Source organism: Plectropomus leopardus, chromosome 18 (genome assembly GCF_008729295.1).
Source record: "Plectropomus leopardus isolate mb chromosome 18, YSFRI_Pleo_2.0, whole genome shotgun sequence".
Classification (NCBI taxonomy): Eukaryota; Metazoa; Chordata; class Actinopteri; order Perciformes; family Serranidae; genus Plectropomus; species Plectropomus leopardus.
The window spans coordinates 9,960,303-9,973,998 of NC_056480.1; positions in this window are offsets into that span (position 1 = coordinate 9,960,303).

Genomic DNA, 13,696 nt, shown 5'->3' on the forward strand with positions numbered 1-13,696 from the left:
CATAAGTCTAGTATAAGACTAGTGTCACAAGTCTATGGTATTCTATTGCTACAAATTTGCTGCCAAAAGTTAAACTATCCCAAACTTTTAGTTCGGTTGCAGCACACTGAACCCGGAGCAGCTGCCACATCTTTCCTTAGACATTGCACGGCAGCTCGCACTGCTTGATTTGTTTTTGGCCTTAAATCGTCGTAAATAAAAACTTTTTCTGAATTTTTACTTAGATTGTTGCTTGCTAAGTCATGAATATTTAATGTTATAGGGAAATACTGAAGATTTTGTCCCTCAGTGCCATATAGTCTTTGCACGGCTACCAAGCAATAAACCTTTCCTAATACCCAATTCTTTTCCCATCAAATGCACGTCAGCTAAATTCAGATACACAAGTAAGGAGTTTTTCAAAGGGTAAAAGCTTGCATTTAATGAGTTTGTCAGCCAGTCATCATTGAAAATATCAGACACTTATACACAAATGACTACAGAAATAACTGATGTAAACAAATCCTTTACCAGCCTCAGGAAATACTAATAATTTAGATCTTGTTGTGGTCACTGTATTGACATACCTGTCAATCAATATAAAACTGCCAGGGCTTTGAAATTCTTCAGCAATTTCTGTGATTTGGATCACAGATTTGTAAATATCCTTTTATGCAAACATACTGAGAACACAAGAAGCACAAAGAAAATTGGAAAAATGGACAACAGTGGAATATAATAATAATCGACAGATACACTGGCCTTTAAGAATGTGAAAATGTATATGCGCCCAAGCAGTTTTTGTTTCCTTAGCTTTTCTTCTCCTGGGTTGTTATTTTGTCATGACGGACATGTCAATGTCAGAAATATATATGTTAATAAAGATGTAAGTGAAACAAAAATATCCTTTTATGCTGGAAACGCTCTCTGAAATGTAATACAGTGTATATACATCAGTGTATGTTTATGTATTAAAAGAAACATGTTTAATATTGCTTCTTGAACAAACCAGTCTCTCATTGACGTATATGTAATGTCTACCACCACCTGGCGTCTCTCTGCTGCTGTTGATGTCTTCTTGTGTCTGCACACTAATGTAAAGTGGCATCCTTTGGATTTGAATTTTATTTTCTTCAAACCAAATCCCCCGATCAGAATTAAGAATCTCAGTCCTGTTGTTTTCGTCCTCTCCTCTCCCCTCTCGCCCGGCCCTTCATTGGCTCTGTCAGCCTGTAAACGACGTCTGAATGTGTCTTTCCACCTGCTCCTCTCATCATCAGCATGTTATCATCGCCTGAACACTCTTTCTCTCTCATTGCCTCCTTTCTCCCCCCTCTCCTCTGCCTCTCATCACCTGTCCTCAACCGGTCCCTCTCCCTCCCTCCCTCTTTCTCTCCATTTCCTCCCTTTATTCTGCTCGTCCTTTTTGCCTGAGCGGCATGTGGTGAGCAGGTAAATAAATCACTAAGCAGCTCTGGAGGAGATAACGAGGCAACGGGGGATACTCTGCACTCTGCAGATGTGTGCAGATGCTTCGCCTGGAGCCACGTTGAAGAGGACCATGCCACTTGATATATATACACCAGATATCTGCGACGCCCCTAGAAAAACACATGGACTCTAATCAGATGCTCCGAATAAACACTGCTTTGAATTCATGAAGTGTAATATTTTGCCGGCCTGCCTGCCTGTATTAGATTGAGAAGCATTCGGAGGGGCAGCCAGAGAAATCTGCTCATATTCATCGCTTTTCTTTCATGCTCTCCGAATTTACCAAAAATTATTCATCGCCTCCCATCAGGAGTCCGAGAAAGCCAAGAGGGAGGTTAAGAGACGGTGAAAATACGCCCAGGGTGAAATTTCACTCTTGGTGATTTTACATGCAGCAGATACAGAGACAATCACCAACACGCAAAGGCCCAATTACATTTTCTGAAAAGAAGAAGAAAGAGACAAAATTGTGACATTAGGGTAATGAAGGGAAAACTTCACTAATGAGAAAGAGAGACACAGAAGAAGAGAGAGAGAGAGCGTTTACTTCCGCGCTGGTTTGGTGACAGTCAAAGGAGCATAGTTCAAGAACAGTGAAAGACTCCGAAGAGGACTTTTAACATGCAATTAAATCCCTGCTTTGGAAAAATGATTATTCTAGCCCTGAGAGAAAGAAAGCTAGCTTTTCATCATTTAGAGGAGGAGAGGGAAAAAAAAAGCAAAGTGGGGAGACGAGGTGGAAAAAATGATGAGCGGGGAGTAAAGGCTGCCATCAGAGAGATATCCTCTTACCAAATGACACTAATAAGCAACACATCGAGCCGAGGAACACAGGGACAAATAGATCGATTGTCCGACCGTGGACCGACTGTTGGGTCGAAAAAAAGATAAGTGAGTGTGGAAATATTATCACAGCACATTATACAACACTATGATTGCATTATACTGTTATAATTAATGCCAGGGTGGGTCTCCAATATGAAAAGGATGTAATTATTGCAGAAAAATGACTGGGGTGCGTGTGTGTGCATACGTGTTGCTTAGGCATGCATAAGCGTGCGCATGTGTCTGAGACTGCTGCATGAAGTTTATGACATTGAGGAGTTTTCCTCTTGCTGATTAGGCAGGTGAAGTGCTACAGTATATTAGGATTTGCTCAGCTAAATGCTTCATGGCATCTAGACAATGGCTTATTTATTAACACTTCTGCCAACCATTGGCAAAGCAATGGAAGCTCAATTAAGGCGAATAAATTAGGATTAACGCAGAAATGCGGTGCATTTTCATTTTAATTAAATGTGTTTATTATTTATTTCCAGAGCCATAGCGGGGGGGGGGGGGGAGCAGGGGGAATCAGACGCCTCGCTGCTTTCTTACAGGATGACACAGGCTGAAGGAGAGTTACACAGGTAGTGGTCTTTGTCATCAAAGGGTGTGCTGGATGACACACGTTGTACACTTACACATTTTATGATACGGTTGTCATTAGCGCTGATAGAAAATTCACAGAAAATCCTCAACCCCACAGCCCGATTCTGAACACATTTATGATCCCTGCAATGCGACAGAGGGAGCCGAATCAACATGGCCCTTCCATTTCATTCTTTTAAAGTTACGCTTGGCGAGTTTTTATGAGCTCCTACACAAATCATATTAGATGAGTTGCCACCGAGTCATTTCTTATATATTACTGCACCTCATCACATCCCCAGAAGGAGAGACGGCGAGAAATACAGCAAGGGCCCCACACAGAGTGCCACATCGCTAAATGGCAGAGAGACAGCGGAGGGGTGACACACGTCGTGTCATCGATGTCATGGCAGCGCGTCCCGCTGTCTTGTACGGTATAATCTAACCAGCCTGGGTGTTAAGACGGGCTTTTTCTGCCATGCCAACATGGCTTCTTGGAATGGAGTTGCAATGACAAGACGGGCAAAATCAGGAAGAAGATGCAGGGTGATGCACAAACAGACACAATCCGTCATGCACTCTACTGCAGTGGAGCCCCCATGCAGCCTTTTGCATGCTGTATAAATGTGCTGTTTTGGCCAATTCTAAAAATAGTGTATTTGCATGTTTCTGCACACTGGGTTCCCTCAGGAATCCTGGAATTGCATACAGTGAGTATGACTGGAGAGCTGAGACTCCTGTAGATTTAGTGAACCTAACTGTACTCATGTGTGATGATTTTAGCCTCCACAGTAGACATGTTTTTTGTAGTAAAAAACTTTTTTTTAAACTTGACATCACTGTATAAAATGACCTATTCTGACCTCCAGGATAATTACAGCCTCATGAAACTTTACAGTCACAAAAGAGAGACCTCGGGCATTCAGAGGATTTTTGACTTTCATGGGTATATTACAATATAAGGGATTGTTGACCATTTTCCAGAATGTAAGTTCTTGCCATCCAATTGCCAAACTATGCAGTTCTTGCAGAAATTTCCAAATGTCAAGTATTTGATATCAAATTACACCATGGATTTTTCTACAGTGTTCCCAAAGGTAATAGGGGTTTTTTTTTTACTATTTTTATCACTTGTCAAGTGGTCAAAATAGTTTGCACCAAATCTATATTAAAATACCATCCACCCAAAAGCTGTGTCAACAATCTTGAAACACAAGGCAATGGCCACCATCTACTCTCATTATAAACTTTCTAAGACCTTAGACACTCTAATATACACACCTAACTTTCAAAGTTTGAACAAAAACACAATATTTATCACACATCAAACCAATGTTCAGGTTTCCAGCTTTCAGATTATGTATACCACTTCTATGCTATGTATACTGTTGACATGCTATCTCCCACAAAATATTCCACCCCCGAAAAAAAAAGACAAAAATGAGTCTATGGTGGGTCTCTAAGGGTTAAACCTGATAAGGCTTGTTCCCAGTAATTGTTGTTTTCCATACAATGTACTCCTTCACATTAAAGCTGAGTATTTGTCTTTCTAAGGACAACTGGCCTATTTGAAGAACAATGAAACGCCTAACACATGCACAGATATATGAAATTTTTAAACAGTACTGCTGACTCAAAATATTAACTTTACTGGTATTAGGTAATGCACATTGGATAATTAGTCAAATAAACAGTACATTTAAAAAGCACAGTTTATCAGTATGCGATTTCTTTACTCTCATATTGACATAAGCCCCTTTTGACTCAGCTTGTTCAAGGTGAGTATGTTGCAGAGTTGTTCCGCCTCACTGTTCTGTGTGCTAACGTCTGTGTGAGTCGGCATAATGATTGTCACATTTTGACGATTTTTTATTAATGCAAGCCACCACCTGAATAGGGGCCAGTCACAACGAGACGCATCATGCCTGATGCGAAAACTCCAAAACCGCCTTGGAAGAACAGCTTGGAGTGCCTGTGAAGCGGGGCTGCGTACGCGTGGCCAAAAGTAACATTGATGAGCGGTACAACTCCGCGCCGTGAGAAGAAAAGTTGCAAGAGAGGAGCGCCCCACAGGTGGGCTGTACCATCGGGAAAGAATATTTTTTCTGGCGACACTTCTCTGACACGTCTTGGTGTGTTCAGCCCCAAAAGCAGCTAGCAGCAGTTAGCAACTAACTGAAAATTTGGGAAAACAATGAAGCATAGCAGCACCTTACCCTCTAATCTGACGACGAGATCAGCTTCCGTATGGCAGGGATGGAAAATGGTTGTAATTGCTATGATATGCCATTGTTATTTTTTAGAAAGTGCTGCTGGATACATGATGGTGTTGAGTTACACATCAAACCCATCACCCCTCTTTTTCTTTAAGAAATCTGGCATGATGTCTAAAACCAATGTTGTTTGGTTCTGTTTAAAGTAGTGAAGGTGGCATAGTGAAGGGCCTTTATCATGGCAGCATTGCAGGATATGTAAATAAATATCTATAGTTTTCAACCAGCCTAACAAACAGCATAACAAAATTAACTTTACCCAAATAAAAACTTTCTGGGGGTTTCACTACTCCACTGTAAATCCCACCACACACATAAAGTTCTATCCATCTCAAACTTTGAGTTTCTTGTGGTTCCAGATCCTTTGTGTAGTTTGGTGGAATATTTTTTTTAGATTTTTGCAGATAAATTGCAAAATATAACTGATATAAAATCACAATGAGATTTTCAGTAACATAAAGTTGGATACCATCAGTGCTTTAATGTTTACTCAAACTGAGCAAACATCATTTGTTTCTGATGACAGCCCTGTAAAATCAGACAGCAGTGCTTTTTTAAAAAAAAAAATACATTCACCATTTTGATGTTTCAGTTGTGCAAAGATAAATCCAGCGCAGAATAAACAGATAAAACACACTCTTGTATAAATAGCCCAGAATACAATGCAGCCACACAATGTGTTGTTTTGGATTTAGAGATAATGCTTTTTTTTTTTTTTTTGGAGAGGAGTAATTCACCTTTTTCCCTGTTACCATGTTTCCCCTGCCACACAAATAAGGAAAATGAGAGGAAAATGTGCAACTAAATGTAGGCAAGGTTACTGAGACACAGAAACATTACATCCATAAATTAGTAGTAAGGAGAGGCTCGTGGGAGGAAAGCAGATACACCATTAAGGTAATTTACAGAGTTTCATTGAAAAACAATCCTACATTACCGTAAAGGTAAATACTCAGGAATGCTCATGCATTTTGTGCTGTTTGATGATGTTACAAGGTGACAGTGTATATGAAGAAGGCTAAAATAGTACACTGTAATATTGCCAGAGTGAAAGTGGTGCTACAGCTGAACAGACAGGCAACAGAAGGAAGCATCAAAACCTTCTCTGTTGCAAACTCCCCGGGCTGCAGAGAAGACTGACATTTTACTGAAATGACCAGAGCAAAGCCAATCATTATCACTGAAGAAAATCTGTCAATCACAGAAACATACATAGTGGAGGAGCTCAGTAAATGTGTTTTTAAGCAAGCACTTAGAATTTGTGGAAAAATCAAACCGGAGATAAGTGTTTCGCTCGGAGTCGGCGGAGGTAGGTTGGTTATTACATAATTACATAAAGCGTAACCCTTTGTTGTGCATTAGCTCCCCTCCACACCTGAACCATGTAGGAGTGGAGCTGTAGCCTCGGCAGCACTTTGCTTTGAGTGGTCTAAATACGCCTATATGTCCATTGTCTTCTTGGGGAGCATGAATCAGCTCTCCATTAGACTTTCATGAGGGAGCAGAAAGACAACCCACAGCTTTTATTTCCTTTACATTACCTCTCTGGTCGCAAAGGTAGAAGGGGTGCTGTGCAAACAATGATATATGGCACATACCCACACAAATGCATTATCATAAAGAAGAGCCCTACATTTACTTATCACGGGAGAAAAGCAGTTTAGTGCCGCGAGCCAGACAAAGATGGAAGCCCTGTGGTATTGTAAACACCTAGATTGGGAAGCTGCTAGAGTGGAGCCCATTTGAGTATTGAGGTAAATTAGGTATTAATTCTGTGCAATGAGACTTGCATAGCAAGTCACGTTGACGGTGGCTGGCGACGAAAATTAACAAAATAATGAGATTTCGACAAAGAGAGAGGAGAGAAAGGGCAGAAGAAGCGGGTGGAAGGGACAGATGAAGGAGAAAGCAGACAGGAAAGAGAAAGAAAGATGTCATTTTTAGAGGAGAAGGGAAGATAGGTGTGGAAAATGAGGAGGTAAACGCAGCGAGAGAGAGAGAGGGCAGAAAGGGAGTGACAAACTGCATTTATAAACACGTCTCTATAGTAACCAACTGGTAATTTCACTGGCGGGAGCGCGGGGGAGGAGGAGAGGGGGGACAAACTGGGCCACAATTTACCAGCGTCACTAGAATCAGGATACTTGTTACAGTAAAGAGAGATGGGGACACAAGGAAAGGCTGGGTTTTAGGATTAAAAAATAAATATGACTCAGATGCTTGGAATTAAAAAAAAAAAAAAAGAAGGAGAACGAATAAGGAAAAGCGGGGGATGCTAACATTCATCGCTTTTCTTTTAACACAAGCAGGTCGTGCTCCCTTGGGCTCTATAAATCTGTGATTGGTCTGTAGTTTTAGCCTGCTGGGGGAGTGATTCCATCCTTCCTTTTTACTGTGAGCAGCTTCCAGGGTGCTCCGAGCCTCGCTGTGTAAAATCACGAGCAGTTACAGCCCACCTTTACTACAGTGGGTAGGTGATAATGCTGGCAGAGTAAAGACAAAAAAAGGTGAGACTGAACAGGGAACGTAGAGGTCATTTTTCCTGTATCAGTACGTGCCGCACATACTGTACAGAGCTGCAGCACTTTCCTACCATGTGCAATTACCCTTTAGCTGTGTGATTGCACATTGCGATTACTAGGTGTGTGCGTGTGTGTGTGTGCAAGTGTGCGTCTCTTGCTGTTGTTGTTCTCTTATCATTGATGGCTCTGCTGCCCGAGCCATAATGCTTTCTAATGTACTGTGACAAACAGCCGTTCTCTATTACTGTATGTCTTTTTTCTCTGCCCTGTGACTCTGTCTCTGTCGCCCTCAAACACGCACAAACACCGCACAGCTGAGACGCAGATCATGTAATACACCGTGAAGGCACAAGTGGGATGATATAGATTGAGAGTAGAACAGACATTAAACTCTTTGCCGAGGTCATCTGACTAGCACAAGAGAAAATGCCGATTGTTGTTAGTTGTTAGGGTGACAACACAAGTCAGCAGGGCTGCAAAGTGTGTCACCTACATTTATTTTCCATACCGAAAATAAAGCCGCACAACAATCCAAGTTTCTCTCTTTCACTGAACTCAGACTAAGGTCTGGCCCTGTGAGATCTGTTTTAACCTTTTTCAGATTCTGTTTTATTTTCTCCTAACTTCTGTGTATTGTCTTTTTATTTTTCAGTATTCTGAGTTTTTCGATTTAAGCAGACTATGTCATTAGGAAGAGTCTTTAATCACGTAATGGATGACTACATTTCAATAAAACAATATTCAAAACTGAATGAATATCAGTGTTTTTTTTCAAGCAACCCAAGAAAAAGAAATAATTTCCATTACAATTTAGTGGGGATTCCTTGATTTAAAAGAGAGGAGTGTGGGGTGTTTTATGCTTTCTGTGAATATAATCCAGTTAATTTTATTTCCATTTATGTATTTACACCTTATTTTGAAATTGGGCTGGGGGTTTTTTTGCAATTACGGGCCAGACTATTGATGCACTCTAACTTTAGCAGCAGTTTGACCATGGACATGCGATTGACAGCTGGCTTGCTGCACAAACATCAGACACTGTCCTGGGATGACCCAGGACAAGGACAGGATTGGACCCAGCTTGACTGATGGAGAAAAACACTGTAGTCGAGCTAACCTCAGGCTACAGTCGCATCTCCATAACCAGACACTATACGTGCAAACAGCCCTGAACGTGAAGTCCTGGGGACAACGACCAGTGTTGCCCTGTTGTCGGCGACCCTGCTGGTGTGTGTTGAGAAGCTGAGCCCCACCCTCGATGAAATCACCAACACGGAGAGGGGACAGAAGCAGCGTGCGCACAATGACACCAAAACTTAGTAGCGTAGTTTTTCTTTTCTTTCAGATAGAAAAACAACACTTTTATAAACTGCATCCACATTTTGACAAATCCTGGGCTGTACCCAACTCAGAATTATGTCAGATGAATAAGATTTGGCAGTTCACTACGAATATTTGACGGTAATTTTTGTTTTTTCAATAAAAATTTTAACGTTTGAACAGGCTAAAAGTCAGACAGCAGCATTCACGTAATATAGTAAACAAACCAAATGCACTGACAACAGATTATAAATGGGCAAAAACACTTATTGCTAAAACTAGATATCAAACAAAAGCCAGAGACTGTATCATATTTAAGTTGCTGTGGGCTACAAATTCACCACCTCTAGAGAGGTGAGAAGATAAAGAGAGAAGACAACACTATCTCTGAGCCTAAGGGTGCAGAGGCAAGAGCGCTCACTCCGCAGCAAAATCTATGGACCAAAACGCTCTAAATAAGAAACAACCACTCGACTTGAAGCGATCTCAGTCTGGTCGTCTTCAACTGATGATTTAAATGTCCAACTTTCAAAGTGCAGCGCAAGCATATTCCATCATAATCCAGTGATTGGTAATTTGAATAAGTACTACTCTATTGCTAGTCTGCTTAGTGCAAAACCTCATCTCAGTGAGTTTGCTACTTGCTGCAAGTAAGTTTGTTTATATGGAAGTTTATACAAAACGTAGCCCACTACAAAAGTTGCAATGGCAATGGTTCACATAAAACCGTCTGCCTCTCAGACGATCCTGCTACGTTAATTTGAATTGGAAACACTGTTCTACTCTCATAATATTTCTATGGTTTTGATGGGGTATAAGATCAGCCTTCACATCCACATCCTCTACTAAATCTCAATGATATGCTCATTTGAAATCTGTACAGGCCACCCCTGACACACATACACCAGGGTGCTACATCTGGAGTGTCTGATATACTGTTTCATCGAGTTGTCATCTAAGACACTCAGATGGTGAGAGAAAAAAAAAAGCAATCTACATTCAGATTTATGACAGCTTCCATTAACCGAGAGTATTTGAGCCCAGGGATCGGCCAGTATCCCTTTACTCTCAATCTCTCTTTGCAAAAGTGGAGTAAAGACAATCCGGGTAAAGCCCTGCCCCTCGCTGCCCCTTCCCTCCTTCTGCCTCCTCCCTCCTTTTCCCTCGCTCCCCCCGTCTCTCCCAACAAGACTGCAGATAAGACAGCAGCGAACAACAATAAGACTGTCTAATGCAGCCCATGGTGTCACCAGGGACCCAGGGGGAGCCCTCCCAGGGACAAACCAGGGAGCAGATAAATAACAGGGCATGCTTGACTCCTTGGACGCCACGCGGACTGGAGAATTAATCACGGGCGGTGCAACCGCTCCTCGAGTCCAACAGAGCAGCTGAGGCCTGCACACAGGAGCTGCTCCTTTGTAGTTCAGGTCCTCGACATATGCACATACACACATCAGGCAGAGATGAATACACACAGCTACACAAACACATGCAGTTGTAACAGTCGGCACAGCAGCATTAGTCTCGCCGCATGATTGTCCTTGTGAGTGATGGCAGCAGCACACGGCCTCAGGTGAGAGTTATCTCGCCACTTTACAAACTCTGCTGTGCTGTAATGTGACACCAGCATCGCTAATAACATGCAGTCCCCCTCCTTCTTCACAGTTCCACATCTCTCTCCCTTTTTCTCACTTTCCCACTTTGGCTCTGCACTTGTTTAATTGCTCCCCGCCCATCTTTTCACTGCTCTCTTCCTCCTTTTTTGTCGTGCTTCCTTTTTGCTGTTTTGTTCTTTCTTTTTCTCCGTCTTCTGTGATTTCTGTTACAGAAACAGGAAATCTTTTCCGCAGGGAGCCCTTGAGGCAACACGCAGAGAAATGAATGCCAAGACCATATCACACGAATGCGTATAGATATACAGTGCTTATGTTGAGCAGTGCATATGCTGCCATAGAGGACTTATGAGGATTACGCCTGAAACAAAGCATCTGCACTGTAAATGCCTTCGTAAAAAATATACACAATGCACAGAGAAGTAAAAAAGCCGGGAAATTTAATGTCCTAAGAGGAAAACACTGTGTTAAATCAGAGGAGCGTGGGGTGCAATGACAGTGTATCATTAATGCAGTCTCACAAGGCGGATCAACCAAATAAATAACTGGTTTCTGCTCAGGCCACCTAATTTATTTATTCATTTATTATTTATCCTTGCATAAATTTCTAATAATTCTGTGATTAATAACACTGCTTCCTCTCAATATCCAGCCTGCCAGTTGAGATACAGATTATGCAATTCAAATTCACAACGCTTTATCAGCGAGCGCCTGTAAAGCACTGGAGCTGAAAAGAGGAAATTCTCCAAAGAGGAGGAGGTGAAAGACCTACTTATGGACCCAAAGTAGAATTCATTGAACCTGACAGCAAACGCTTGTCCATTTTACAATGGATAAACAAACATAGGAAGGAGCGAAAAGAGTAGATTCAAGCTTCTCTGTAGCCCTGAGCAATGTTTTACTAAGACAATGCTGGGCCCCGTTCAACTGGCCCCTGCAACCAGGCCCAGCTGCCAAGAGAAAGCCTATCTGTTCAGGAGGGCCCAGTCCTATCACTGGTGCGTCTTGGCTAATCCAGCTAATCCTGCCTCTCCCCACAGACACCTCATGTCTCTTGGCTCCTCTCCTTTGAGTCGAAGTTGCAGGAGTAAACGAGAATTACCGCCTGGCAGTTGTTTGCCTCAGCACACCAGTCGAGCTGCAGTTGCTGTTAACATCCGTGTCTGGAAAAATGTGGAAGCTTCACACACATCTTCCCCCCGGCACAGAGGATCTGTATCAAGCAGAAGTTGACCTTCGATCTTTTGAATATTTAACGTCATCACTTCGTAATTTTATCCTATAAGCCTTACGGGTACAGAATATACTGAATTTTTCATAAATGTCTTATAGTGGATATACATATTTGTGTGAAATTCTGTTATAATTAGTGTATGATTTCTTGAGTCACGGCCAAAAACACGTTTCATGACACATGACCTTTGACAACCAAATTCTAATGAGTCTGTCTTGAGTCCAAGTGGACGTTGGTGAGATATCTGGTGATATTCCCTGAAGGTCTTTTTCAGATATCGCCATGACCAGATATAGGCTCACCCTAACCCTAACACAAGAAAATGAGACGAGCACAAGGTCATGTGGATGTTTGTGCCAAATTTAAGGATATTCCCTGAAGGCATTTTTCAGATATCACCTACAAGAGAATAAAACGGATACAAGGTCCAAGAGACCTTGGCCATTAACCACCAAATTCAAAGCATTTCATCATTAAGTCAAAAATCATGTTTGTGCCAAATCTGAGGAAATTCCCACAAGATATTCCCAAGAAGTCACGCTCAGGAGAATGGGACGGACGACGGACAACCCGAAAAAATATTGCCTCCGGCCTCTGCAGTTGTCGGCATGGAGGCAAAAAAGCTGTCATGTCCACTTTCGTCTTTTGCACTTGTACTTCTCCAAACACAAATCCAATTGCAGGAGGAGGAGGAGGAGGAGGAGGAGGAAACTTGGCAGTGCATCTTCCCTCCCTCTCTCTCATTTTCGAAAATATCCTGCTCCCTAATCCGGCTGGAGATGATGGGAACAGAGCAGGTTGTCTTCCAAGGTGGAATATTGGATTCTGCTCGTTGCCCATCTCCATCCTGCGGGGACCAACTTTGTGCGATGAGTAATCAAGACCTAACAGAGAGGAGATTCCCCGCTACAGTACTGCACAATTACAGATAAACACTACTAGCTGAAACAAAGACACCACGATAATGATACTACTATAGTGTCACATACGGCCCACATATTCTTAACAGTCCAAGAACGTTTTTCTCCTCTGCAATAAGAAAAAAAAAGCCCTCTCCTTTAAGAATAAACGCTGATTGGAGACACAAAGAAAAATATGTTTTTTGAATAAACTAACACCACAGAAATGTCATGTCAGCCACTGGAGTAATTGCTTGTTTGTGTTACGCTGTGCATATTTGGTTCACCTATTTTCCTTCCAGATCAATGCTTACAAATATAGATCAGGCGAGCTCACATTTGCGGTCCATTTTTGACAGATGAATATAATGAGGAGTACTCTGTCATCATTCAAGGATCAAAGGGCAAAATCTAATTTTATTCAGACCTTGAAAACTGTAAATCCAATCAATAGCAGTTTGTTTTTTCTGTGTCGTTGTGTGTTTAATGTTTGCATACATTAATGTCAACTTTATGAGCTTCCATGTACAAGTGTACGTGTATTTTTAAATGTCTGTGTGTACAAAGGTATACGTGTGTGTTTGTGTGTGTGTGTGGGCTTGTGAGGGACAGTGTGTGGGACCGTGCGTTCTGCCTGAGATGTCATTCAAACGGCGCACTGTGAGTGCTGTGAGGCAGCGATAAGCGTAAAGATCTGATTTCACTTCTCAGCGTGCCTACCGCTTCGGCTAATTTTCATAATTAATTAAAAAGGCGGTAAACATTACATCATGCGGCTGATAAGTTTCCCCGCTGTTCTTCATGCTTCCCATTAACTGTGAATTATCAGTGTGCGATACATTTTCCCCTCTCTATTTCACTCACTGAACTTCAATGGAGTGATAGTATGGACTTAATGTTTGACACCACAGTGTGAACTGACACAATGTGGCCTCTGTCAAGCTGTCAGTCAGTG